The 27401-nt window shown below is 43.3% G+C and overlaps 1 protein-coding gene and 1 long non-coding RNA gene across 7 annotated transcripts in view; one reads left to right on the top strand and one right to left on the bottom strand.

The window, feature by feature from the left end:
* LOC138481285 (uncharacterized) overlaps positions 1–27007 on the top strand; it is a 124154-nt gene extending 97147 nt beyond the window's left edge. The window contains exon 3 of the long non-coding RNA XR_011274213.1: positions 25982–27007. This is a non-coding gene — a long non-coding RNA (uncharacterized lncRNA). The remainder of the gene's footprint in view (positions 1–25981) is intronic.
* Positions 1–27401, bottom strand: part of LIMD1 (LIM domain containing 1) — a 681428-nt gene that overhangs the window by 388750 nt on the left and 265277 nt on the right. The window lies entirely within an intron of this gene.

Raw genomic sequence — 27401 nt, 5'->3', positions numbered from 1 at the left:
GGAGCTAGTTGGTCTTTAGAATTCAGGTGCTGGGATGTGCAGCTTTTTGACTTAGAAGGGTGGTTGTTTGCTGACTCAGTAATGGCCGGCCGAGTTCTGGGTGTTCTTTTACCTATAGAGATGGGTAGCGAGCTTCTGGGTGGCTCATATATTTTGGCTAGTCTAGCTCTAAGGCGAGTATTCCTAGATTCCGTTGAACAAGGGTTACTTGGGAATCTGTGTATGGAGTCACCCATAGCTAAAAACTGTTTAGTTGGCGTAAAGTTGGGCGGGCCAGGTGTTGTTGCGGGTAAGTCCCCAAGGGCTTGTGTGTGGCGTCTAACAAGGCAAAGTGTGAGACTCAATATAGGTAACGAAAAGCAAATAAGTTGTCTGGTGGCTTTAGTGAGCATACTAAAACTTGGTGAACACGTCGCTATAAGAAGACTGGTTCAAGGCTATGGCACAATGGTCAGGCAAGAAGCAATTGTAGGCTAGGGCACAGTGAGCAAACAAATGTAGTTCAGGGCTATGGCGCAAAGATCAGGCAAGAGGCAGATGTAGGCTAGGGCACAGTGAGCAAACAAAATGCAGTTCAGGGCTATGGCGCAAAGATCAGGCAAGAAGCAGATGTATGCTAGGGCACAGTGAGCAAACAGAATGCAGTTTAGGGCTATGGCATAAAAGTCAGGCAAGATACAATTGTAGGCTCGGGCACAGTGAGCAAATAAAATGCAGTTCAGGGCTATGGCGCAAAGATCAGGCAAGATGCAGATGTAGACTAGAGCACATTGAGCAAACAGAATGCAGTTCAGGACCATGGCGCAAAAGTCAGGCAAGATGCAATTGTAGGCTGGGGCACATTGAGCAAACAAAATTCATTTCAAGGCTATGGCGCAAAAGTCTGGCAAGATGCAGTTGTAGGCTAGGGCACAGTGAGCAAACAAAATGCAGTTCAGGGCTATGGGCTATGGGCAATGGTCAGGCAAGATGCAGTTGTAGGCTAGGGCATCGTGATCAAATAAAAGCCATTCACCAGAGCGTAGCTCAGGGGGGTAGGAGCCAGAGGCCACAACATAGGTAGCTTGGTCGCAGTGGCAGGCAGTCAATTTAGAGAGAGCAGACAGGCATGTAAAGGGATGACATCCAAGACAAGTTAACCAGTGATGAGCGCAGTATGCAATATAGTTATTAATGTAGGCAGGAGCTCATAGGTGGCAACTTGGAAACATCTCATGTCACACCGTTACATGAGTGACACGTTTGAATATAGGCAATATACATTTATTCTTTGAATCTGAGGGCAGTTGGTGGCAGTCGATATAGGGTAGTTCAGGGTGGCTGCATGTTCAAAAGTCATTGGTAGACTTTTCGTTAGGCTTTAGTAGCCGTACATGATATCATGTTTGGGCTTACATTAAGTCTTGGAAAGTTAGTGTGGACTTCAGCGTCTAACAGCAATGCAATGCGGTGGAGGGATGGAGAACAATATATGGTCAGGTGTGGAGGTTACCTTAATAACGCTAGTTCGGGGAGAGGCCACGATGATCAGGGGGACTGGCAGACGGCATGGGTGGCTGGTGACAGGCTGTGGACAGGTGATGGCTTTGTCTCCCTGGGCCTTGCTGACGTGGGCCGGCTTCCGCCTGCCGGCTCACGGGATAGGCTACTTAAGATACCTTGGAAGCCAATCGGTGGACTGTAATGAAGCCTGGGCCTGGATTACGTGTAATAAGGCAGGGCCATGTGGCGGGCAGCCATCTTGGAAGGTGTTTCCTTCCACATGGCAGGCAATGGAGTCGCTTGGACACAAAATGTAGAAACACACCAGCCCAGGCCAACGGAGCCTGAATCAAGGTGGCAAGGTGCTATTAAGCACAGCGAGGTGCTAATGGCAATATTCGTGGGGTAGTTGGCTCGTATTATGGTAAAAGCTGAGTTTTCGATTTTTCATGCGCATTAATCAGAGCGCTTACCGCAACCCATGGATGTCGTCAGATGGGATCTCTAGCGTTGCCCACTGCTCCTGCAGTGGTCTGAGGAGCTCCTGCCCCATAGAGGGCTGCAGACAGAAGTTCATAATTACCAATCGGGGGCTTCTTTTGTACTTAGAAAGGATCGTCTGGCAGTATTGTCTTGAAATACCCGAGGGCATTCCTACCTTTTTTCATCTCATGAAGTGGGAGCAGCATTTAGGCTGTATGAGATAATTTCTGTTCAGGAAACTTGGTTAAATTCTGCTCCCTCATTTGATGGATTTGCTGTGTTCTACCAGCCTGCTAAACAAGGAACAATGAGTTATCCTTGTGGGGGACGACTGTTGATGTTAGTGAAATCATCCCCTAATATCAATGTATTAAGAACGTTCGATGTGTGTTTTGGAGCCTTGGCCCTGCATGAAAAATGTACACTTAAAATTACTTTTGAAATTCAAGTTGTCAAGGTTTACTGGCATGCTGGTATGAATGGATTCGGAAAGACACTTGACATTCTTGCTATGGTGATGAATGATTGGTTGGCAGATGTAAATGGAGGCCATATTTTATTTATTGGTGACCTGAATTCGGATTGCCTAAATGTAAATGATGTGGTCTATCCTGATGAAGACACAGTAAGAAATGGTACTAAGCAGAAACACGGTTGCCAATGACTCGAGGGGCTGGGTGGTCTGGGTCTTGCCCCTTTATATGATATCTCATTTCGATTAAGAACACACCGCCCATCTGGTCCAACGGAAATACCCACTCATCTATAGATTATATCTTCATAGACTTTGGCTTTATCTGAAGTGTTCCCATTTCTCCATTATTCAAAGTAATTGGAGTGATCACTCAATGCTTGAGGTATTGTTCACCATACATCTGGAGCATCAAACTACCTTGCAGGAGTCAGAGATAAGTATTACGACATATGGCACAAGGGTCTCATGGAATGTAGCTTAAGTAGAAAAAGTGAATTAATTGGTTGTAGAACATATCTCAAATCCTTCAGATGAGTGGATATATAACAACTTTTCAGTGGACCAATTTGGAGATCCTTTATTAAGGAGGTTCTCACTAGGAGTAAGGTGCTGAAAAAAAAGGGTCCCTTGAATCCTGTTTCAAAAAATCTGCATGCCTATAGTGAGGAACTAGTTATACGAAAGTGAAATTAGAAAAACCTGAGTTTAATTGGATAACGACTGAATATTAATATGGAAGGAAAAAAATCTATGTGTAGGAAGGTAGACGGAAATATCACAACTGGTTACATTTGACGCCGAGCAAAATAAGTCAGGAGGATGCCGAATTGGTGATGTCCATCTTGAGGAATAAGAAAACCTCTGCGTTTTGGCAAGACATTAACCATCTAGTAGTTTCCCAAGTCGTTCATCAAGTAAATTCTGCAATGGAGGCGGATTGGATGATACATTTCCAGAATGTCTTTTCGATACCCAAAGGAGCGGGTGCTATTTCTATGAGTAATTCTTAAGAAACAAATAGAAGCTCGATGGATTTTGGTTACGAGACATCACTTGACGTTATCCATCACTTGAGCTTCTCTCGGTACCTGGCCCCAATGGCTTATCAAATGTTTTCTTTAAGTTAAACCCTGAATTTTGGTCTACCATCCTAGCTTGTTTGATTCAAAATATTGAAAAACTTTAAATCCATTCCGAGACCTGATCTACAGCCTATATAATCCCAATTATAAAAAGGGTGTGCGATCAGACCCATTAAACTATAGACCAATAGCAGTACTGGAAGTTGACAGCAAGGTTTTTGCCTCAATCTTGCTCTCCCATCTTGGACGCTGGGCAGTGGACTCGGGGTGATTGGAGATTTGGCAAACAGGTTTCAGAAGAAACATGAGAACATCACTAAATGGCCTCTTCTTAAATTGGATTCAGTCCCTTGTTGCGAACAGGAAATATAAATCAATATATATTGCCTCAGTCGATTTAACATTGACATTTGACGCAGTTGATCGAAACCTGTTGTGGTTTAAGCTACATGAATGGGGTATCCCAGTTAAACTTTTGCGGATGATAGTGGGTTTATATTCTAACCCAAAAATCCAAGTCAGCTTGAATCAGTTTGGTCATTTATCCAGGTCTGTAAATTCATACTAGGGTGCCAGGCAGGGATGCGTTTTGGCTCCCTGTCTGTTCAACCTATACATGGCAGACTTAGGAAAAAGTGTAATACCAGTTACCTTTGTCTCTCCATCTTCATCCAGTATGGCTTGCGTATGCAGAGAACTACCTTCTCTTCAACTGTACACCACTGGGCCTACAACGGTTGCTTAATGCCTTTGTAGAATTCGCAACTAAGCACTCGTAAAAGGTTAATCCTTTAAAAACTAAAATATTGCAGTGCCCAGGAGCTGGGAAAAAGAAATAATATACTTGGACCTTAGGGTCTCAACCAGTGGAGAAAGTGGGCTCCCCGATTTACCTGGGATTTTTAATCTCCTCTAGAATTATTGTTCCAAAGATCTGTTCCTGGATTAAAAATCGGCTTCTGCTAGGGCAATGCAACTTCAGAGGGTGGACTGTAAATATGGGAAATTCACCCCGAGACCCACATTGTGTCACTATGAAGTGAAGGTTGTGCCTAAAGGACTATACAGGATAGACACTTATCCTATGTTGGTAACTGACTAGCTGTCGAAGGTTGAGGCCCTGTTATAGAGGGCTGTTTTAAGTCTCCCATCCTCAATTCCGATCTCAGCCATTAGATAGGAGATGGGACTGGTCTCATTGAAGACTAGTGCTGATTGGAAAATTCTTTTTGTCCCGGAAAATGCTCTCTCATTTGAACTTGTCATTATATGTGGATTTAAAAGAGATACTGGAGGAAAGAGGGAATACTTGGTTATGTGTCATTAAAGAATTATTGTGATACCTTACTAACATCAATGGGGAATTCGACACAAGACCTGATTTACTATCCAGCACAAATTAAAACTTAACTATGTGAGATGGACTAAATGTCCACTATTGAAACTATGCATGGTTATTCCTCCCTTGTCCATCTTCGGGAGGAACACAAGAAACTGGGAAATGTAGCCCCATTCTTAGCAACTTATCCAGATAGGGCCAGCAGGTCACTATTTCTTCGTTTCCGATGGAACTTGATCCTGACTAAATGAACTATGGTACGTTATGGCATGCTAACAGAGGAATCAAATTCCTGTCGATTGTGTAATGACCCACATGCTCGTGAAACGCTTAAGCATCTGCTATTAATTTGCACAAATCTCCAGGGTCTCCGATCGATTTATTTTAAGAAATATTATGAAATGCGTTTAACTTTTTCTACTGAGTTACATTGGTTAGAATGTCTAGCGGGACGCACTACCTTATCGGTGGTGGCGGTAACAAGGTTTCTTAAGCACTTAAATTAGATGTGAATTCTATCTAATTGAAGACTGTTGATTTTGGATGAAATGTCTGTCTTTTTATTCTTGGTAATTTTATTATCTTATAATGAACTGTTGGGAAAATATTCTATTGTAATTAATTGAGTTTCCTTTGTATTATGTCTTAATCATGAATGTTGTGTTATAAAAATAGTCTAAAGGTTGAATTTTTTCCCCCAACCAAATAAAAATGTTTTAAAAAAACGTTTTTAACAGTGAAAGATTTTATGTCAGTGTCAGAGCTTAGATAGTAAACGTGTGGTGCTGTGTCCGGGGACGTTTGGTTGTTTATGGTGTAAGCCGGCTATGCTCCCTGGAATGTGCTTCCCTAATTATGGACCAGTGGTATTTTTAGCATCAGCTGTAATTACCAGTGGTAAAATGTAGCAACATCTTATCTTCTGCAGTAATACAGAATTACAATACTGCTGCAATCTGCAACCACAAATACTCAGTAGATGACAGAATGTTAATAAACCGTTGGAAAACTTAAAATATTTACTTTATGCGCACATTTTCTAAATTTCGACAACTGTTATTTTGTTGGCTTCCAATACTTTGCCAGTTAGTACAATGCACACACTTTCAAAGTCTTGCAGCCTTCTACCCACACAACTTTAGGCATCACAGCGAGTAAATAAGTATTTGCAAGGCCAATAGTTTTAGTTTTCTATAATCAGACATGGTCCTCTATTCATATATATTTTTTTAAACATTCCAAATTTGATATTTTACAATTATGTAGAAATTCTCCCAATGAAACAAATTAGGTTACGATGTAGAAAAGAAATAAAAATGAGACACGTTAAGCACCTAAATTCGGGGCTGTGTGAGTGAGTGGTGTATCGCTGAAAAATAAAGTGGCTTATGGCACACATAGCTAATTTAAAATTACCTTTCCGATAGCTGTTTTTCCCATAGAGAAATTGCAGTTTTAAATAACACTAACATGGGGTAAGAAGGAATTCTATAACAAGCAGCTCTGTAGCTGCAGTTGGCCCATTATCTTCCAGACAGCTGTTTCTTTCGTTCTAACAGAAGCTGCATCCCCTTATTGTGATAGATTTTAGAAAGCTCCACAAATGCCAAAACATGTTTACCCACATATACTTAGTATATCAATCGTTCTCATACTGTACCACCTCTACGATCCAAAACGACAAGGGCAAGAAATATGAGAGCTATGTGGGGAATGTGACGCGAGAAGGAGCGCCATGCTCTTATCTCACCTTCATACATCTTGAAAAGAAAACCGAACTGGTTGAATCATGGAAGGAAAAGGCCCACTGCAGCAGTTTTTAAAGTAAGAAACTGCAGAACCACATGCAGCCCAGGAATACACGCTCACGTCCCCAAAATTCAAAACAGTTAATCTGCTGGATTACCAAAACAATCCAGAGCTAGCGCGTGTCTAATGGGCATTCGCCTCCAGCCTTAGTAAAACATCCCCAAAGAGCGTCACAGTGCCAGAAGGACGGTAAGAAACCACCATTACACCTCTGCTCGCCCAGCGCAGGCAGGCAAAAAAACACTCGAGATCAAGATCAAACTCTTGTTTTCAGTACTCTGAAAAAACACAAGACTCTTATGATGGAGACAGAGGTAGCAAACGTACTACACACATGTCAATTTGGCTTAACCCCTTAAGTGCTAAGGGCGAGCATGTTCGTCCGGAATTACCATAAGAAATCCTTGTAGGGTCTGCCCACTCCAGCAAGAAGGCCAACTCATGGCATTAACAGGGCCTTGCGACTATCAAAACCGATCTCATACGAACAGCAGCGAATGGAAACATTGGTTGGTGTTGTGCTACACATTTCAGCTGCATTTGACAATACGGCTCAACTACTGCTGCACAGAATAGAATATTTTCAAACCGCTTTAACGTAAAGCACTACAGTGTCTCAAATCTGCGTTTGGGGCTGCCAAACTGCCCCACACCCTCACTGTCGTCCCCAATGCTTTTCTGCAGTTTGTTCGAGAAATAATAACAGTGTAACATGTCATGCAAAAGGCAGAAGATATAGATTTTTTAAAATATTTCACATAACTGAAACAGGCTCCATTGGGCTTCTTTACAAGTTTGGTTGCTTTAGCAGTAAATCAGCCAAACTCGGTTAGTGTTACTGCCGGATTAATGCCTCGGCACTGGGGGTAATGTTATTCCTCGCATAGGACTCCAATGGGGTTTTCAGGAATTACAGCCAGTACTAATTCTGAAGGTTTTACTTCCACTTCACCTACAAAGTTGGAATATGGCAGTGCGGTAATCTGTGGCAATAGTTCTGTTACTGCAACTTTTGCCTCACTCCACCAAACTTGTAAAGATGCGCATTGGAACATACTTGTATGGAGCAGACAGGAGCCTCATGCACATGTAAGTAGATGCTTTATTCTTTTCCAGTTGCGGGTTACAAGATACAGGTTTTAAGAGGGACCAACCACAGGTTCAACCACCACTGATCTACTCCAGACATTGACTCACAGACACAGCCTGGATACACTCTTTCCTTGACAATAGATCAATGCAAGTCTTCTCCCCCACAGCGTCGGCGGATCCAGCACCAGTAACTTGTGGAGTCCCACAAGGGTCCTGTGTATCCCTGACGCTATACAATATTTTGACTAAGCCTCTGTTTGATGATCTGGACCACTTGGGTGTCACCTACACAAATTTTGCAGATGACACCCAAGTCCTCATTCCCATCACAGGACTTAAAACATCTCAACAAAATATACCTCATCATTCAGGCATGGATGGCCACTCACGGCCTCTGTCTCAATGATGAGAAAACAGAATTACTTCTCACGGGCTCCCAAGCCAACCTTAAACTCGATACTAGATACAAACCCTTTAGCATCGATGGCATTAACATCCTTGGCTCTAAGGAAGTCAAGACACTGGGATTCTATCTCGCCTCAACCTTAATATTGACCAAATAAGTAAATGCAACAGCCTGCGGTACAGCCTACACTTGTAAGCTTATAAATGCGAGTAGGCCTTTCCTCTCAACAGCAAGCTGATCCAGTCTAGCTAGAGCACTCATTCTATCAAAGTTGGACTACTGCAACGCACCCTACTTAGGTACTAATAAGCGAAACATGAGTAAACTTCAGGAATTGCAAAATAATGCCTTTAACATATCAAAGTCACACCACATTTCAAAAACGAGACGCAATGCTGGTTGGCTTGCGGTTAAGAACAGAATTTCCTTCAAAACTCTCGCACTTACCCACAAGTGCCTGTCCAAGTCTGTGCCTAAATATCTGTCACACAGATTCTCTAAAAGCCAATCCAACCGGCCTACCAGAGTTGCTCTACTACACTGCCTCAAAGTCCTGAGATTTAACCTACAAAATCAGAGGGTAGGAGCTTCCCTGTCCTAGCCTTCAAATTATGGAATTCCTTATCCACAGCTCTAAGAGTAGAACCTTCATTCTCCTTATTCGGGAACCATGTAAAAAACAGACTCACCTCTCAGGAGAGTCAATAAACCTCGTCCACAACCTGGGACTTCTAGTTGTCCCTACCGTATTATATCTTTTACTATACTGCCAACCTTTATCATCATTCACCTTACTGTACACTGCTTGCTAGTTGCTTGCTGTGAAATATCGCTCTATATATAACTGTTCTTGTCTACACCCTTTATACTTGTATTATATTGCATCTTATTACTCCATAGTCTTGCTATGTATCTCGTTATTGCATCCTGTATCTTGTTACTGTATCGTGTTAATACCCTGTAACCTTTGTTATGTACCTTGTTATTACTCTGTAACCTTGTTATGTATCAAAAGCAATGTGCCCAATTAACTGAGGGTTAGGTGTGCTATACAAATAAACAATTAAATTAAATTAAAAAAAGAAATAAAATAAACAATTCAATTCACTCCTCCAGGCTTCCCACATCACATTCCCCATAACATCATTTGCCCATCTGACATGCATCATGTCTCCATGAAGCCACTACGCGTTAAAGACGAATTGCCACAAACATTCCAGCAAAATCAAGCTGCTATTAAACCAACCATTAGTGCCACAAAAATGTAATGACGTCAGAGCAAACTTCTTGCAGTTAATGGTGGAATACACCAGGTAATCGATAAAGCTGGGTCAAGGAGTTATTTAGCTCTTGCTTGAAACCATATGTTTTCTGAGTGAGCGGGTGTAGGTGCTGAGGTGGTTAAGTAGGTATTCCTGATGTTCGGCCACCTCTTGATGAGAGGCCATCAGCGTCAGATAGTGGCTGTCTCCACCCACCCACGGATAAGTGATGAAGTCAAAACAGTAACACTCTGTCAAGTACTATTGTGGCAGAGCATTGGGGAAACGTGTGGCCACAGTGGTGAAGGTCTTCAACCACGTTTTATTTATTTGTTTAGCGCTAAACAAATAAGCCAGTTGGCATGAAGGTGCTGACAACAAAAACAAAACTACAAAACAACGAATCACAGAATCAAGAACACAAAATGCAGGAAAATCAATAAAACAAAGCTAGAGTTCATAAAAACGAAACCAAATCAAGTACGAATCTCAAGTAGGAGGGCCCATTGTAAAAAAAAAATATGCTCAGAAGATGAGGCATATTGTTGCTGCCACAACCCACAAGGACAGATGATATTAATCTGAGAACACCAACTGGCAATATGTACCCTGTGCAGAATCCTAAAATCCTGAGAAGTTGGGATGACCCTGACTGTTTACATGTGCGAACTCGAAGGCACTAGCAGCCAGGTGGCGGGAGAAGGAGCATCCACAGTGTTGATTGCATTTGAAACTCTAAAATAGTCGCATTCACTCACTAGTTGTCCTGAGATCGCATTGAGAGCAGCTGAACATATGCCATATGGAGAGTCCGGTTTCAGTTCAACCCAAAATAAATCTAAGCTGAAAGCACCGATTCCAACCCAAAAGTGCCCCATGTGCACCCCTTACACAGTGAAATATACTGCAGCGCGCAAAATGATAGTAAGAGGCACGAAAACATGCAGAATGCACTGTGAAGTGCCCACGAAAAAACCCGCCTGCAAATCCCCATTCCACAAAAGCTCACTGACGCATACCTTCGCACACCATTTCCAACACACTCTTGCAAAGTTTGAAAATCATACCCTGGGCCTAGAAGTTGTCATTGCTCTGATGAAAACTATGCGCAGAAAGTCCGCGGACACACACAAAAATGGTACGTATGGTGGATCAACGGCATGCAACAAAAATGATTGCACATTTACAAGCTAGACTTTAAGGTTCAGCCCAAGAGATGAAAGGATTGCAAAAGTTCAATCTGAAAATTAAAATAAAGTCTACTGCAGACAGGATTGACAAGGTGCCCATACTAGCAAAAGGAACTTATTCAATCATAAGAGATCTATAATCTGTCTTCAGTCACTTCTAGCATTGATCCATCACAAACCCTAATTGGACAACTTTTTCTTCCAGTAGACAGACGAAATTCGAGCTGAACTGCCACCTTACCAAACAAGGAAGACCAACTACATTTTTCCTTCCAGTGAAGCCAATGAACTTCAACCATTTCTGGTAAATTTTCCATTTCCTACTATGGAGAAAAAGACGCTGTCAAAGTGTTCAGTCTCCAAAAATTACCAAAACACCTTTCCTCTGTTTCAAAAAAAGATTGATCAGCTTTTCAATTCCTCGCTGAATACAGGCATTTTCCTCATAGCATGGTAAACGGTGTGGTAAAACTGCTCCTGTTAAAGGCCTCATTGGAGCCAACAAAACGGTGAATTCCGGTACTCCTTCACCACTGCACTGGCTAAATGCTTCCTTATTACAGCTCTTACGGCACAGGTCTTTACTGTGCCCCCAATTGCCAGTCTTCACTGTCTTTGTTCTCAGGCTTCTGCCCTGCAATGTTCATTCCGCTTGAAAAAGGGGTCCCTCCCTTCACCCACCCTCAACCTCTTTTTTGAAGGGGGATTCATCTTCACTCTCCCTTGCATTGCCTCCCTCCCACCCCCAGAGTGACGTCATTTCACCAAAATGCCAGGGGTCGCGGAAGTGACATCACACAACCCTTGACGTCTGATGACATCACAGGAAGTGATGCCATTTGACCACATTCCAAAGTGACATCACAGGAAGCGATGGAACACAACCTTTCGCCCCTTGACAAAACAGGAAGTGGCATACAAGAATGGATCACCATATGTATCGTTAATATCAGTGTGTATAGGCCCATAATACCAAATTACTGTGAATGCAAGCAGACATCCAAGGCCAAATGATAATGATGTGTTATTATATAGCACTAATGCTTAAGCGCTTTATTTAGAACAAATATACTTACAATATCACCCGACCTGTGTTGATACTCATTTATCGACTTCAGAAGGATGAAAGGCTGAGTTGACGTGTTTAAGAACAGACTAAATCAGTAACACACCCTGCTGAAGTGTGCCTGACATAAACCTTTAATGAGTCTAGCAATTATTGTATAGAATTCCAGAAAGACACATTATTTGTTATTCCTATTCTTTCTTATTTAGGGTCACTGGTGAAAAGTGTTACACTAGTGAGACAAAGAGCCACATGGCACTGGCCACAGCGCCGGAGCTTACATTAAAAAATAAAATACAAGTTTACAAAAAACCACACAGATGGCAAGGAAGACCTCACGGGTCGCAACTGTGACACCTTGCAACCCCCAAATGACGTCTCTGCCCTTGACTCGCTTTGCATTCCCACTTCCTGTCATTCCTCCTTGTCTCAGCCACTCCTTTTTCCTCGCCGTCCCCCACCCTACTTGGTCCACTTCCTGCCCCATACACTACATAGCTCACGCTGCCATTAGCACACAGAATATCCGGTGAGGTGTACACCTGTGCTGAAAGACAGTAAACGGGCTACACAACTGGAACATAGTGGCCCAAGAACTGCATTCTTTCACAGAGGAACACGATCTGCTCAAACTAACATCATTTAAATTCAGACCAGGTCTGAGCATGGAAATAATTCCCACAACAATTATAAATCAACGTATGGAGGATGTAATATAGTGGGTGCAGGGGCCTTGACCTTATTGGATCTCAGTGGTCTTCGACACCGTCAACCACCACATCCTCTCTACTTGTCTGCACTCTCAATGCATTCAGCAAACAGCTCTAAAGTGGATTGTTCCTTCCATACCAACCACTCACTCTTGGTGGAAATGGGCCCGTCACTGACCAAAGGTCTCTTCAATATGGGGATCTCTCAGTGATCTGCATCGTTTCCACTTTTTCTCAACCTGTAAACACCCTCTCTTGGCTGACAATGTAAAAGCTTCCTATTATTGTTTGCTGCAATATTAAAACGCTCTTTTTCATAGTCAATACCCTATGCCATTCACATACAGCAATGTAAAATCCCTCCCTAGAGTCTTCAAACATCAGAACTCTATACCACCACAACCAACTGTCATGGCCATTGCATCCTAGCACCATGGGCCTAGGAGGCTCCCATCTTGACACAAATACCTCTATGGCAATGGTGCGTGACCCGCTACTCCCCAGATGTTTTGGCTTGAAGCTCCCATCAGCCGTAGAAAGCATAGTTAATGATGGGAGAATCATGGAAGTTGTGGGCTGGAGTTTCTACAGTGCTGCCAAAACAAATATTTTGAGTAATTAACCAACACAAACTCCCCCAACAGCTGGTGGAGCTAGAGCTAGCCAGCAAATAGAGGCACCACCAAAACAGAAGAAGAGCAGCAGCAATCATTACAAAACAAATCCATTGGTAATCACTAATATCCGGTATCAGCTAATATTATCCCCACCAATAATATCGCCATATATATGGTTGTGGGGTAAGGCCATAGGCGATATTATTAGGGGGGTAATTTATGGGGTTATTGGGACCGGGGGTTGCAGGGATGTCCCTCGCTCCATAAAAAATATAATGGGGGTTGCAGTGGGGTCCCCTGCAGGTTCAATGACTTAATATCGGCACAGAAATATGGCGATATTTTTGCAGGGATATTAACACATGGAACCTAATATCCTTGTGCCTTCCAAGGGAGAACAACACAGCAATCATGTCAGCTAAACCTTTCCTTTCCCCCAACAACTGCATTACCCTGGCAAGAGCCCTTGTTCTGTCCAAATTGGATTATTGTAATGCCCTATACGTAGGGAGTAATAATTACAGTACCAATAAGATCCAGATTTTGCAAAACAACGCCTTAAGAGCAGCTCAATGCATTCCTAAGAAAGCCCATATCTCTAACCACAGACGATCTAATAATTGGCCATCTACGAAGGATAAAATCTTTCTCAAAATAGTGTCCCTCACACACAAATGCCTTCACCAAGCTGCCCCAAAATATCTCAGACAGATTCACGAGACAACTCGCCAACCGACCCGCATTTGAGACAATCTATAAACGTGCATTAGGGCACATCTATATAACATTTAAAGCATAAGGGGTTATAAATAATGGATACAATGTTATGTTTGCCTCTTACGTGGAAGTTATATTTGTGACAATGCACTAAATCCCATTCACTGGTTGCCATATACACATGAGCTTCTTTTAGCTCCTGCTTATCCACTGAATTTCGATCTCGGAAAGGTTCCCAAAAGCACCTGGCAGCCAATGCCATTAATTGGGTGCCATGCCATCCCGCCACTTTGCATATGGAACCATTAAATCAAGTCCACCCAGGGAGTAGGACTCCCAAGAATAAGCTCATTGTCATCATCACAATGACACTCATTGCACCATTGCCAAAGGGTCTTATATTGGAGGTACGGCTAGTGCAGGCAAACCATCATGGAGCAACACTGCCTGCAGTGGCTAGAGAGACACCATCCATTGTTCCTGCGGGACCCCTGCCCATATTATCAACCACAAGCAGTACTGGAGAGGCTCTGCATCCTGGAGCAAATGCAGGAAGCTAAGGAGATTACAGTGTATGTGCTTTGTGGACTTCAGAAGGCATTGGGGTGGATTGAAAAGAAGCAGGATATGCAGATCCAATCAGCACAAGGAGTAGCAAGAAGCAACAGCTATTTTTGTTAATAATATTATTATTAAAGCTGTTATTAATATTGAGGTATTTATTGAGCATAAACCAAGCTTCAGGAACGAACAGAGAACTTTACAAGTCATGGGGGGAATACACAGTGAGCGAAGCACAGATACAAGGGTGCTGGTAGCTAACAATGGGAAGGGCAGACAATTTGGAAATAAGTGATGCAAGCATGCACATGTCAGCAGATGAGGGAGGCCACCGAGGTCATGAACACACGATTTATACGCATGTCTGACATACTGGAGAGGCTGTGTCCATCACCTGAAACTCCTCCACCACCACCAGTAGTTCCGCTGCCTTAGAACCCCCCACTCCACCTGGACAAGGGCAAAAGAAACAAAGACAGTAACCCTAGGACTACTTGTGGGCCAATTACCATAAAACAATAGTGCAAACTTTAAATGTTGGGGTCTTTGACTGTCTGCAGAAGGTGATGTTAGGATTTGGGGCTGAGAAAAGTGTAAATAAAACAAGTGACTATGTCTAGTGTGTCCAAGTGGGATAAAAACAAAAACACTAATTCCTGCCTCACAATCCACCCATTCTACGCATCAGGATTCCCAGGTGCACTCGCCTCCTCCTACTCTGTGTTCGGATCCTGCTGCTTCAAGTCAGGCATTGGTGTCCAGAGCCTGATCGCTGCATTGGCTCCTGTGCTGCATGTTGCACCATCTTGCCAATCCTGTCTGGGTTGTACTGCAGCACACTGCCTGCATGATGCACCGAGTCTGTGCAGTCCTAGAGTCCACTTGCCACACCCAATACTGAGGGGAGGGAGAATGTGGGAGGCTGGCTGATTTGGTTGCCTGTGTTGCACGCAGTTGCACACAGTGCCAGGAATAACATGACACCCTAAAGAACAAACATTGGCTTTGGGTGTTGATGTTAAACTTGCCTGCAAAACAGCCGTTCTGATTTTGACCAATGCATTCTGGAAACGTGGAACTGAGCCCGATTGTAGGCCTAAGTGTTTACCTTTGAAAAGGCTATTTGTCACTCCCTCCTGTAAGGGTGTGGAAGGAGAAGGTGGCATGATTTTGGTTAGACTTTTATTATAGAAAATATCAAAGAGGTCCTCGCTATCCCTAATTCCTTAGGGGGGTTTCCCTGCCTCAAAACTAATACTGAAAGGGTTTGTCAGAATGTCTGTCAAAGAAAAACACACTGTCCTGTGTCAAAACCTACTTCTATCCCTCACACTATAAAACTTGAGTAAACAAACACAAGTTCCTTCTTTAAAGAGAGTTGCTCCTTTCTTCCGGTTCTGAATTGTTGATTAACCAAAATGTTCCTTCAAACAAACACAAGGGGGAATGACTCCCTTACCCTTTTTTGCCATTTTCAAAAAGTCTTTACACACAGTTCTCTCCAGGAGAATGGTTCTATTCTGCAGGTCGGATTCTGTACAAGTTCAAAAAGAACCAGGGGGAATGACTGCCTTCCCCGGCGACTCTTCGTCCGTGTGATTACCAGGAGAATTAGTCCCTTCTCTTGGTACTACTTGATATTTTTAGCTTTTTTTGCAACATGCTTTGCCTTTGTAACTTGCTTTCAACAATGTCTTTAATGTCTCTCTGTTGGGGTCCCAGAACCTTCTTCTATCATCAGTGGTTTCCTCTTCCCCAATGTTTATGGTGGACAGGGCTCTTCTTCCCCACTGCGATTGTGGACAAGGTCCTAGAGCCTTCCCTGGTGGCCAGTGGGCACTCCTCGCCCATTGCTTAGGTGGATAGGGTCCGAGATCCTTCCCTGGTGGCCAGTGGACTTATCTCTGCCACTGTCCTGAGGGCGACTCCCTCTGATACCTCCTTGGTTTTGCTTCGGGTCCCAGAACTTTATCTTGATTGGGTTCCAAACCCTTTATTTCCTCCCCATTTTGCTAGGCCCACTTGGTTCACTTCCCTGCCAAGTACTGCCACGAGGAAGATTACTTGCATTATCAAGTTTTGTTAACTTGCACTCAGTATTTCCAATTTTCGGGATGCTCTGTCGGTTCTTCTCGGGGTCTTAATTCATTCGGGAGCATTCTGCAGGGCTTCCTTGTCACCACGACTCTTGCTCCAGGTTCTTCGTTCACGCTTGTCAGGCCAGTGGTATGGGTGTTGTTGCAGTACCGCACAGACCACCTTCTCAAGTCGCACCACCGTTGCTCAGCACCCAGGCATGTTCCAGACCAGCTCCACACCACCGGGCTAAGGATTCTCGTCGGCTGCTTCCAGTCTCCAGTGCATCGAGACTTTCGGCATCCCTGGAGCTTCTTTCCCTCTTGGCTGGCCCACCTCCAGGGCGGTTCTCTCGGTCATGGAGTCCCTCATCTGTTTTTATGTCGTTTTAGCGACCACCCCTCCCCACCCCTGCAGAGCTATAGAATGGCTTCTTTCGTTCCATGAGTTACTCTTAATGGCTCCTTGGGGATATCTCTTCTCAGTACTTGCATTGGGGTTGGCTTTTGCTTCTCGGACAATCTTTGTCTCAGTTGCTGACACCAACATGATGTTGCATTTTACATCTTGGGTGATAATCATCTCAATTGGTGAAACTGACCTGATATTACAATAGCATATGGTTGTGTCAGTCAGGGAGGGGGGGCAAAGAGTGCTAGAGGTTTCGGATCGGTTTGGGTGTTGGGCAGTCTATCACCCAGGTGGTCGTCCTTCTCCCCAGTAGGGGAGTGCCTTCCTATGAGGTCCTCCCGCATTAGATCGCCTCTAGGGGGACTATCGGGTAGCGGTCTCACCTCCCTAGCCTCATGAATCGTCACACTCCCACTGCCTATATGATGCAGGACTGCAATTGGGTCATTGGAGGCCCAATACCTCACTTTATTGGAACCTGGGTCTGAATATGTTACCAGTTGTAGTTTACATCCTGTTTGGTTTGGGTCTCTTCGATGGGGATAAGGAGCCATGCTTCGAATTGGTATGTTGCTACCCCTGAAGAGTAAAATGGCATATGGTCATAGTGATGCAATAAACAGCCCGCAATCATTATCAGTAAAATTGTGCATGCAGTGACAGTGAATACCTTCCATCAAGCACCACTCATCCCAGTACATGGGCGCAACTTTTCCCTCAATTCTCACTATGGGAGGACATATTTTAATAGAAAGCTGTATGTGGATTATTGTTGCAGCAGAAGTAAGATTACCAGAGGACTCCATGCCATAGTAGACACTAAGCCCCAGTCCTCTGCTTTCATTTCTCAGTCAAGGTCATTATGGCAGTTGCTTCAATTGGAAATAATAAACTAAAGTACAACTGAAGTAACAGGAAAGCGCAGGAAGGGTACCCCAGTCTGCCCTAGTTACAAGCAGGTATCTGGCAATCTGTCACATACTTACCAGCAGGCCAGTATTTGGCCGAGTTCCTCCATGAACCTTGGCAAGTTGCAAGCTACTGGCAAGGCATAAAAAGTAACTCACTCCCCCGCCCTCCACCCTATGATCCACACACATCACACCATTACCGTCAGGAGCCCATTCTCACTAGCCAAAGGCTAGTGACAAATTCTGATTTTGAGGCCTGCTTACAAGTTATACATTATACATTTAACTGGCATGATAGTGGTAACTTATAATATTTAACAAATACTAAGTAATACCAAGATGTAATCAGTGTTTACTTTTAATGCAAGTATTGCTAGACTGCAATAATGAAGGAAGTATATTTTTATATACACTTACAATACAGTGATAATCTATTTTTTTTATAGCAAACTATGAAACTGATAAGGGACGCTATGATAACTTCTTTGAAACAAGGAAAGGAAGTTTGTGAAAAATCGAGGAAAGAACACACTGGCTGTAAGCAGACAACAGAACTTACCATAGTAATAGTTTCCACGGTGTAGTTCACCTTATAAGGAGAACGTTTGCAAGTAAACAGTTTTTGACATGCGAGGGAGCCATATCTACTGTGTGCATTCTGCATGGATTAAGAGGTATGTTAATTTCTAGATCTTTAAATTTACATTTTTCAGAGTAAATTACACACTGGCAAATTTGCTCTTTCCTTAATTTCTAGATTTTTTCATTTACTGTACAATATATAGACTGCACCTGCCATGGCATTTGCACATTTGCAAATAAGCAGGTATGAAATTTAAAGAACGTAATCTTAAACCATTCTAAGGTTAATGTAATTGGAACACCATAAACAACCATTCTTTTCCAGATTGTTGCATTATCTTGAATAGAGGGCAGAATAGAATTACTTATCAAGTCTTCAAGACTCCAAAATTGTTCCAGTCTGGAAATGTTTGAGCTTGGAACTATGAATTTACATTCTTAGAGTTTTATAAGTGGATGTTTTTATGCCACTGGAATTTAATAAGTAGATTTTGTTTGTTTTCAGTTGTCTATCTTGAGACTTTGGTGTAAGTTTCTTGTTTGAGAGATTGTTGTGTAATGTAAGTGTAGACCATCTAGCAGGCAGTTTATTGTTTGCGAAATTGATTAAATGATAGTCGGTTTAATCGCATTACTGATATTCAACTGTATGTTCTCTGAAATGTGTTTGTAGGATGTGAAGTGTCGTCCTCCTGAAGAAGGGTCTTAGAATGAACCGAAACGCGTAGCGTAGTACAGTCATCAAGGACTTGACTGTAGCTGAACTAAAACATCAGAGAAGAAGAATGTATCGGTGAAACAGACTTTGATGAAACCATTTACTATTGATTTGTTGAATATGGATTTGTTCTTCTTTTCAAAAATGTCTATTAACAATTAGTACTACCGCCATTTAAAGTTAAATATTGGAGCAGTTATCAGTAGGTTTTCAGCATTAAAACCTACACTTCATAGCATTATGCTAAAAAAAATATATTAGGGAAATGTTGCAAAACCACCATAATTCACTTTATGAACAATTCAATAAGTCATTCAATGATACAGAAATTGATGAAGGTAAAGAAAACATGTTTAAAATTGGTATTTTCAAATAGTCATTTGCCTATGAATTGTCGATTGATTATACCAATATTAAACATTTCTTTTTTACCTTCCTCAAGCTCTGTTTTATTGAGCGACATGCTGAATTGTTCATAAAGTGTAGAAGGGCCGTTTTGGCAGCACTGGAGAGTGCAACATCGCTCCAATAGAGGTTTCTGTTGAACATATTGTTCAACATAACATAGGTTACTTATGATGCTGAAAACCCAATCATAATTGCACCAATAATTAACTTTTAATGGAGGCAGAACTAATTTTAACAAATGTTTAGAATTTAGATGTAAATTTCTCCAATGGACTCTGCAGGATCTTGGAGTCATGCACCAACCCAGTGTGCCTACCAGTGAGGGATGCTGACAGTGCAATCGCAGATCATTTGCACATTCACAGTGTTATGCTAGTTCTGGTTCCCAAACAGATGACGCTTGCATCGGGTGAAGGGAGGGGCACGGAAGGGATTTCTGAAAAGTCCAGCCACCACCTTACTATGTCAACAATTAGTTCTTTAAAAAAATAGTTCTGTATTACAAATAAATACCAGTTTGAAAACAATTTGCACTTCAGGTGTTCTTAACTGTTTGTTTTAAGGAACATGCTGTTGTGCCCAGAAAAAAGTAAGGGTTCAATTGTGTGCTATTACCCTGATCATTTACCCTAAAATGGCTAAAATGGCTTGTTCCCTCATAGAAGAGCACCTGGACACATGAAGGCCATAACTGATAGCTCCTGCTATACGACCCAGACTTTGGAATGTCCTAGAGTTGCAATTGAAAGGATTTTGGCTCCAAAGGTAGGGGCGGCTCTTAGGAGAAGCTCTATGCAGGCAGATCAACCCTCCCCCCTGAACTCCTCCCACAACCCTCACTGGCGGTCCAGTAATGGTGTTTAGAAGGCCTGACCAAGGTGTATGAGGTTATGCCTTTCAACCTGGGAGAAAATTCCGGCTTCGACTGACCAGGGAAGTATCACTGCTGCCCCAGTTTCAGCCTCCAATCAGCGCCACACCACTCTGGGAGGAGTAGAGGCCATGTGACCGCACAGCGTTATAACCATGCTGCTGAGCTATAGAAAAGCTGACGCATCCGCTCCTGGGTGTGGAGACTCAATCAGGCACAGCTATAAAAAAAAGAAAAAGCCTAAACTACTCCCAGAGCAACAGTCCAGTGGGAAGGAGTGCTGAGCCTGCTCTGCAAGCCGCGGTTGGACCAGCAAGTACTAGGAGGCCAGCTGCGTCCCTCGCTTCAGGCCCAACCCTAGACACACCTCAGTTAGCACACTGGCGCAGAGATGGAGAACAAGGAAGAAAAAAACAAACACGTAGGGGGGTCGTTCTTGGGGTACAGTTCAGTTTACGTTACCACAATGGCATGCGGCAGCTGCTTATGGTTGATGCTTCTTTCAGGGATTTGGTTAATGGTTTAGTGCAGTACGTGCAATTAAGTCACCATACTACTTAAAAACAGGCCAGTGTCCTGTATTTTTTGAAAGGGCCGGGTTCAAAATATATTTTTTTATGTTGATTTCTTATAAACTGATCTCAAGAGGTATTTAGTGTCATTTTCATTGAAGTATGGCTGCGCATATCCGGTGCTTTCTTATTTCACATGTCACATTGGTCGGGATTGCCATCTTCTTTATTAGATTTGGCACAGTACATTGGGAAAGTTCCTGGCCATCTAGTTTTAGTCCAGTTCTAATTGTGAGATGCAGCCTTGTTTGTGTATTCATGAGAAGAAGAGTAACCAGAGGAAAATCATGTGGCCCACCCTAGACACAACGTGATAAATAAAGCAAAACCTCTACGAGTTTAAAGCTGGAACCCATGGGCCGGATTCACAGAGTGTTTTCCAATGGGATTGCGCCATTATAAAACACTTCTGTGAAACAGGCCCCGTGTAGTTTTCAAAAAATAAATTTAATGTGATGTCACTTTCATTTGCATATTAAATGTTTGTTGACTAGCCCTTTAAATGTATTTGCCCCTTGTTTTATGTAATGCATTACCAAAGCTGTCTGTGATTGATGTGCCTGCATGATGATGCCCCACGTGGTGGGAGCGGTATAGCCAGTCTACTGTTCCCCCTTTTTTCAGGTGGCTTTAACTCACAGCGTTTTACCTCTGCAGGGCGAGCGTGGCTGCATTTTTTTTAATCATTCACCCCTTATCACACAGCTTCCATAGCACATCACACTAAACAGCCGGTACCACTTGGAGGCACTTACCTCGTCACAGGATGTAATTTAACATATCCGATACATCTGGCCGCAAGGAACATTTGACCGCATTTTACCGCAGTGATTTTTATTGGGGCATCAGCCCCATACTCACATTTCTGTCCCCAGAGGTTCCCCCGCCGCCGAACCCATTGAACTCCTATGTTACACCTTATATCCACCCCAAACAACCCACAGCAAAATGAGGCGAGATGTCCCACCGCAAAATGAGATTAAGTAGATGCGGCCAGATACGGATATAAGGTGAAAGACGCCTTCACGATAGTAAATACAAATCACCCCGTCCCCCTTTATAGTGCTCTTCCGTGTTGTTAACATGTGTACTCCTTTCGATGCCTGTGCTGGCTGCAAATCTAAAAACACAATGACCTTTGCCCCCTCATCCTCAACGTTTCCATCTAGTCCCTGGAGAATTCGGTTTCTAGATTTTACATTGCACTGAATTCTGGGGTTCAGATAACCGGGGAGAATACCAAACAATGAGAGAGATTGACTATTCTACTTTACTGACACTGCCCGACCGAGAAAGCGGGTGTGGGATGAAGGTGGGCTGCCTGGGGGGGGAGGGGGAGCGCGTGATGGACGCCGTTGATGTCGTTATCCTGCGGTGGGCCTCTTCCTGTTAGCAGTCGGAAATCCACCATACGTCGGCCAACGTCCGGTTCCACTGACACGCATTCTGTACACAATGTCTGTTAATATTCCGGAGTATATGCAACTCTTTCTAAACGGTGTTTAAGCAGTTATGGGCGATGGCCAAATCCTGAGCCTGCGCCAAGTACAGTTGAACAAGAAAGGGAGATTAACCAACTGCAGGAAAACAGCGTGCGCTTTTCCTGCCTCCAAGTCAGTACATTCAGTGTAAGATCTCCCAGCAGATGCGCCGAGATGCACGCCACCATGAGTTAAAGCACCTCCACTCCGCACTTGCAAGCTGGACGCATCCGTGGACCACTGACGGTCTGGCACCGCAGGAGCAAACGTTTCCATTCATTGAACATTACACTGGCAACAGGGAGGGATCATAGGATTGCAGTGCAATTAAAATATACAAAAAGTACAGTGGGGGAAGGGACAGCCAAACCTACTATGCCTTGTGCGTATTTAGAAGGTGCAAGTGCAGCAAGGAAGAGCGCAGTGGGGTAGGTAGCCCAAGGTGGGAGACCAGAGAGAAGGGAAGAAGGATGGAGCATGGGTCCCAATCGGAAGGATCTCTTACTCTGAACTTTATTTTTAAAGTCATTCCTTTTCCCTTTATGTACTTGCTGTTCCTAGTGTCAGCAGAGATCCTGAACAGAAACGCAAGCTGCCATGCCCCTGTCAGGTGTTATCATGTGTGAGCAGGAGGCTTCAGGGATAGTCTCATGTGAATGGGAGGACCGGAGCACTACATTTTAGCCCGCCTTTCCCTATATCGGCTTAACATTGCCCACCCCAGTGCCTCCCTTAAGGGTCTTTGACTGTTTGTTCTGCATTGAAAAGTCGAAGGTTAGCTAGAGAGGAATCGATAAATGAATTAAGCTGGGGTAACTTTAGGCACCATGCCTAAGACTTGAGTGCAGATCTCGGTTTTTGGTGCACTCCCTGTACCCTAGGCCAATTATCCCTTCTTAAAATAGCTCTTGAGAGGATGGTGTTGGGGGGCCGAGGGGTTCCATGCACTCGCTAGAAGTCCGTAAAATCCCGAAAATGCCATGTCGGTGCTTTGAACAGTAGCCTTGGTAGCCTTTCAAAGGCGTACAATCAAGATGAGTTCTGCACTTACACAATGCCCAGCTCTAAATGAGCCCACCTCCCGCGCTCTCCCTCTCCTCAGTATTGGGTGTGTCACAGGTTTCAGCACATACAACATCGGCATACTGGGGATCCGCCCACGATCACAAGTGGACGCCCCACTCACAGCGGAAGTGTGACTAGCAGCACCTCCTCACGGTTACACCGTCGCCCTCTCCACTATCCTGATCAGGAAAATGTGAGGACAGGCACCATTGTGAGGAGCGCAAGTGGTACCCTGCAGACGCCTTCATGGGGCAGTCTCGTTACTGCTCCAGGCTGTCCTACAACAGCACCCTCAGATGCATAAATGTAGTCTGTGGGAAAGTCCACTTCCTGGCCGACGCCTTGCCCCTACATAATAATTTCTAAAGGAATGTTCACAGTCGCGTTTTGTGCTGTATTCCTGGGAAAATGTCCGCCTGGGAAAAAATAATTCTGGGGAAATCTGTCTTATCTTGGAATTTAATAACATAACCCTTATCTGTTCGGATTACTCATTGGTCTCCAGGTATCAGACACTAATCTTGCAAATATTTCTTTTCATTCCCCCCTAGGGATTACTTGGATTTAGTAAGAAGGGGGAAGACTATGTTTGCCTGAGACTGGTTTAGCTGTTTTTTGGCTTCGGTTAGACTTCATCCTGGACACTGTTCCTCTGAGCGAGAAAGCTGGGTGTAGCCTGTCAATTATTGAATTCTGGTTACCCTTTCAAAGTACTGTATTGGGGCTTTGCCTATCTTCCTGAAGACCGTCCACTATGACTGACCTTGGACAAAGCACCCCACTACGCATTTGCAAGGCACATCTCAGTTAGGACACTGCCCTCTCCTGACCAATGAATGTTTTTTTAATCTTTTCCAATGCTCTTACCAAGCCCATTCTCAACAAAGGGACTTTGACATCTGGGTCAATTTCCTTAATTGCCAAATCAGCAAATTGGGCCATAATTCTTCACCATTGACTAATAGACTGATCTACTTGCGTGGTATTAGAAATCTTGGCATTAATATCAGGACATGAACATTCAGCTGTGAGTACACTTGCAGGTGTCTCAATACATTTAGAAATGTACTCTGCCAAATGCTCAATTGTCCACCAGTATTTATACCAAGGGTGTGAGTGTCAAAAGGGATACACCTTCCCTCCTCCTGGAGGTAGTTTTTTACCATGCCATTGTCATAAGATTTCTTACGGTCTTCAGTTTGGTGGGGCGGGAGGAGACCATTGTGGCAGATGCAATGTCAATATAAAAAGATGACACACTCAGAAGAGAAGTTTAAATGTATCCTTTGATTCAGCAATGAATGTAGATAAAGCTGCTATCGGATGTTGAATTAACCACTTGATCTGCCTGTCTTTCTGGTAATACTCAGATGCATTACCATTCAGTTTTCCCAACATGCAATGATTTAATCTCTTCTCAGTTCGCTGTGGCCTTAAACGCACAGTTTCCCAACAGGTTTCAGTTTACTGTGGGATTTAACAATGTTTTCTCAACATGCACTGGTTCAAGGATCCAATGCATTGTTTGTTCGCTCTGCAGTTTTAGCAAACGTGTACCCGTATTGCTTTCTCACTTCACTGTGTTAAACAGCATCTGCCATGGGACTCTGGCCCTGCCGCTTTGTCCTCCCTATCAAGCTTTACTCTGTTGCCATTGGTACTGTTCCTCTGTCTACTGCTCTGGTCGCTTCTCTATACCGTGGAGGCATTTATAGGATAAGCAGATATGTTTACTCCTCACATCAACCAGATTTCTTGAAAATCTCACGCCCAGCTCCATATGATGAAGAAAATGTTCCCCTAATACAATCCTCCAGATCAAGGCTGCCTGACAGATTTTTCTCTCTCAAACTTTGGGACCCCATATCTTCAACCTTGGAAGCAATGAAAAAGTGTGCTATAGAACAAAGAATCCATCTCAAATGTCTTGGCATCATCCACAAGAGCCTTGCTAACAAATGCTCAGCCTGCATTACATCCAATTTCAAAGGACCCTTAGGCCGACTGATGACAGTCATGCTATCCTTTCATCCGAATGCTGAACCTGTCCAAAATAGTGTACTCAATTCAATGTTACAAACATTTTAATCTTAGCATGGGTGCTGTGAAAAACAAAACGAGAACCGCTCCCAGTGTGTATTATGGACTTGGGGTTCAACCGTACAACAGTCTAATGACAGGCGTTTGTCGAATATAAAGGTATGTGGTGATTCTTTCATTCCCAAAATGCTTTGATTTTATGCAAAGCAGGCTGAAACCCTCACTGGTGCTGTTTGTCCCCTCGATCTTTCTCTTTGTGGTATTTCAAAACGCTCCAGTAGGAGTGCATAAGACTGTCCATCTTGAGAACCTTGTATCAGAAAATAATTTATATGATTATTCTTGGTATTTATAATCTTGTTTGCTCAGTAAAATAAGTGTTTCATTATTATTAGGATTACAACTTGTACTGCAAGTAATCATTAAAAGGAGGTTTAGAATGTTGGTACAAGGAAATTATTTCCTCTCCTTTGTTGCTGTTTTTTTTTTTTTTTTTAAATAGCTGGTTTTTAACAAAATATGCTACCCTGTTTTTTTTCCCCTCTTGTCATGTAGCTGTCAACTGCTGAAGTGGCGCTAGCAAATGTGCACTTGACGGCACGACTCTCATCCACCTAGAAAGAGAAAGTGGCAGAGGGAGTGCAACAGAGCGAGAAAGTGAGAGAGCACTAGATCAGTGTATGATGGGGGCCAGGGCGCTATGGCAAGTGACGATTACATTAATGCCGTGGAGACAGCCTAAATATGAAGGCCTGATTAAACCCTCAGATAATTGCTGTAGCATTTAAGATAATAATGCAGACTCAGAGAACTTTCCCTAAGTGATTAGAAAAAAGAAAGCACTTTTATCTGCACTCACCAGCAGTGAGAAAACTGGAAGGCTTTTTGGGTTTATAAGAGTTGAATGTTGCAAATTCCGTGTTTCAATCAATTGGTTGTTTCTGTTTTAGTAATCTTTGGTTGTTTCTAGCTGCTGGTGAGTTGTAATTAAAGGGTGCATTACCTCGGTGCTTAGAATGAATTTTTAAAGAACGAGAAATGTGCATTCTTTTAAACTCCTATTTGAACTAGGCATCCGTATGTAGCTATGCAACAATATCGCCGATCCCAGGGTAACTCAATAAATGCCTGTCTCAGAGGGGTTACATCTTGCATTCTGAAATATGTGCTTTCCTCATGGTGAACCGTTCATGGGAATGATTATGTTGCATTGTGTGCCTGGCCCGTTTCCAAATGCGAGGCTAACTTGTATTTTCCACTGGCTAGCCGTCCATTACCATTCCTAGTGTTTACTTTCTCGCAGCTTAAACCTACTGGTTAAACCAGCGTATCTCCGTGGGTGCTTTGAAACTGAATTTATTTGCTGTGTAAGCGCCTAAAAAGCAAACAAACTAAACTACGTCTCTTTTAGGGCTCGGGAATGCTGGAGGTACGGATTCCACCGAGTGTTGCATTTGTCCTGGAAGGGCCTTTGCACACAGCAGTCTAAACCGCTCCCCCCTCAATAGCTTGCGACCAACCACGAATCCTGACTGCTGCTGAGGATGGTCATTGGCAAAGTGGGGAGAGAGAGAGCGAGAGGGGAAGGAGAGAAAGAGAGGGAGAGAAGGAGAAAGGGAGAGGGGGGAGAGACAGAGAGCGAGAGAGACAGAGAGAGAGAGAGAGACAGAGAGAGAGAGAGAGTTTTCTTTTTTGCTAGGAAGGGAAAACTATGGGTTAAATGTTCAAAGGCAGGAGATTTAAGATTTTGCTCCATCACTTACTCCCAAAACAAAGCTATCCCATTGATTTACATTGAAAGGTTACCAGGACACACTATACTTTCGGGTACTCAAGAAGACAGAAAATAAAGCATGGGAAGAAAAAAAAATAGTCGTTTTTAGGGCAACGCAACAGAGTTGAAAGACAAAGCAACCCGCCCTCATCGGCCTTCACATGCTCCCACTGCACGCATGAATCAACTTCAAGTCTTGCT

This window comes from Ambystoma mexicanum, chromosome 5p (assembly GCF_040938575.1).
Source record: "Ambystoma mexicanum isolate Mex_15411 chromosome 5p, UKY_AmexF1_1, whole genome shotgun sequence".
Classification (NCBI taxonomy): Eukaryota; Metazoa; Chordata; class Amphibia; order Caudata; family Ambystomatidae; genus Ambystoma; species Ambystoma mexicanum.
Note: the sequence above shows the minus strand (reverse complement) of the source record. Positions and strands in the feature narration are given on the sequence as shown.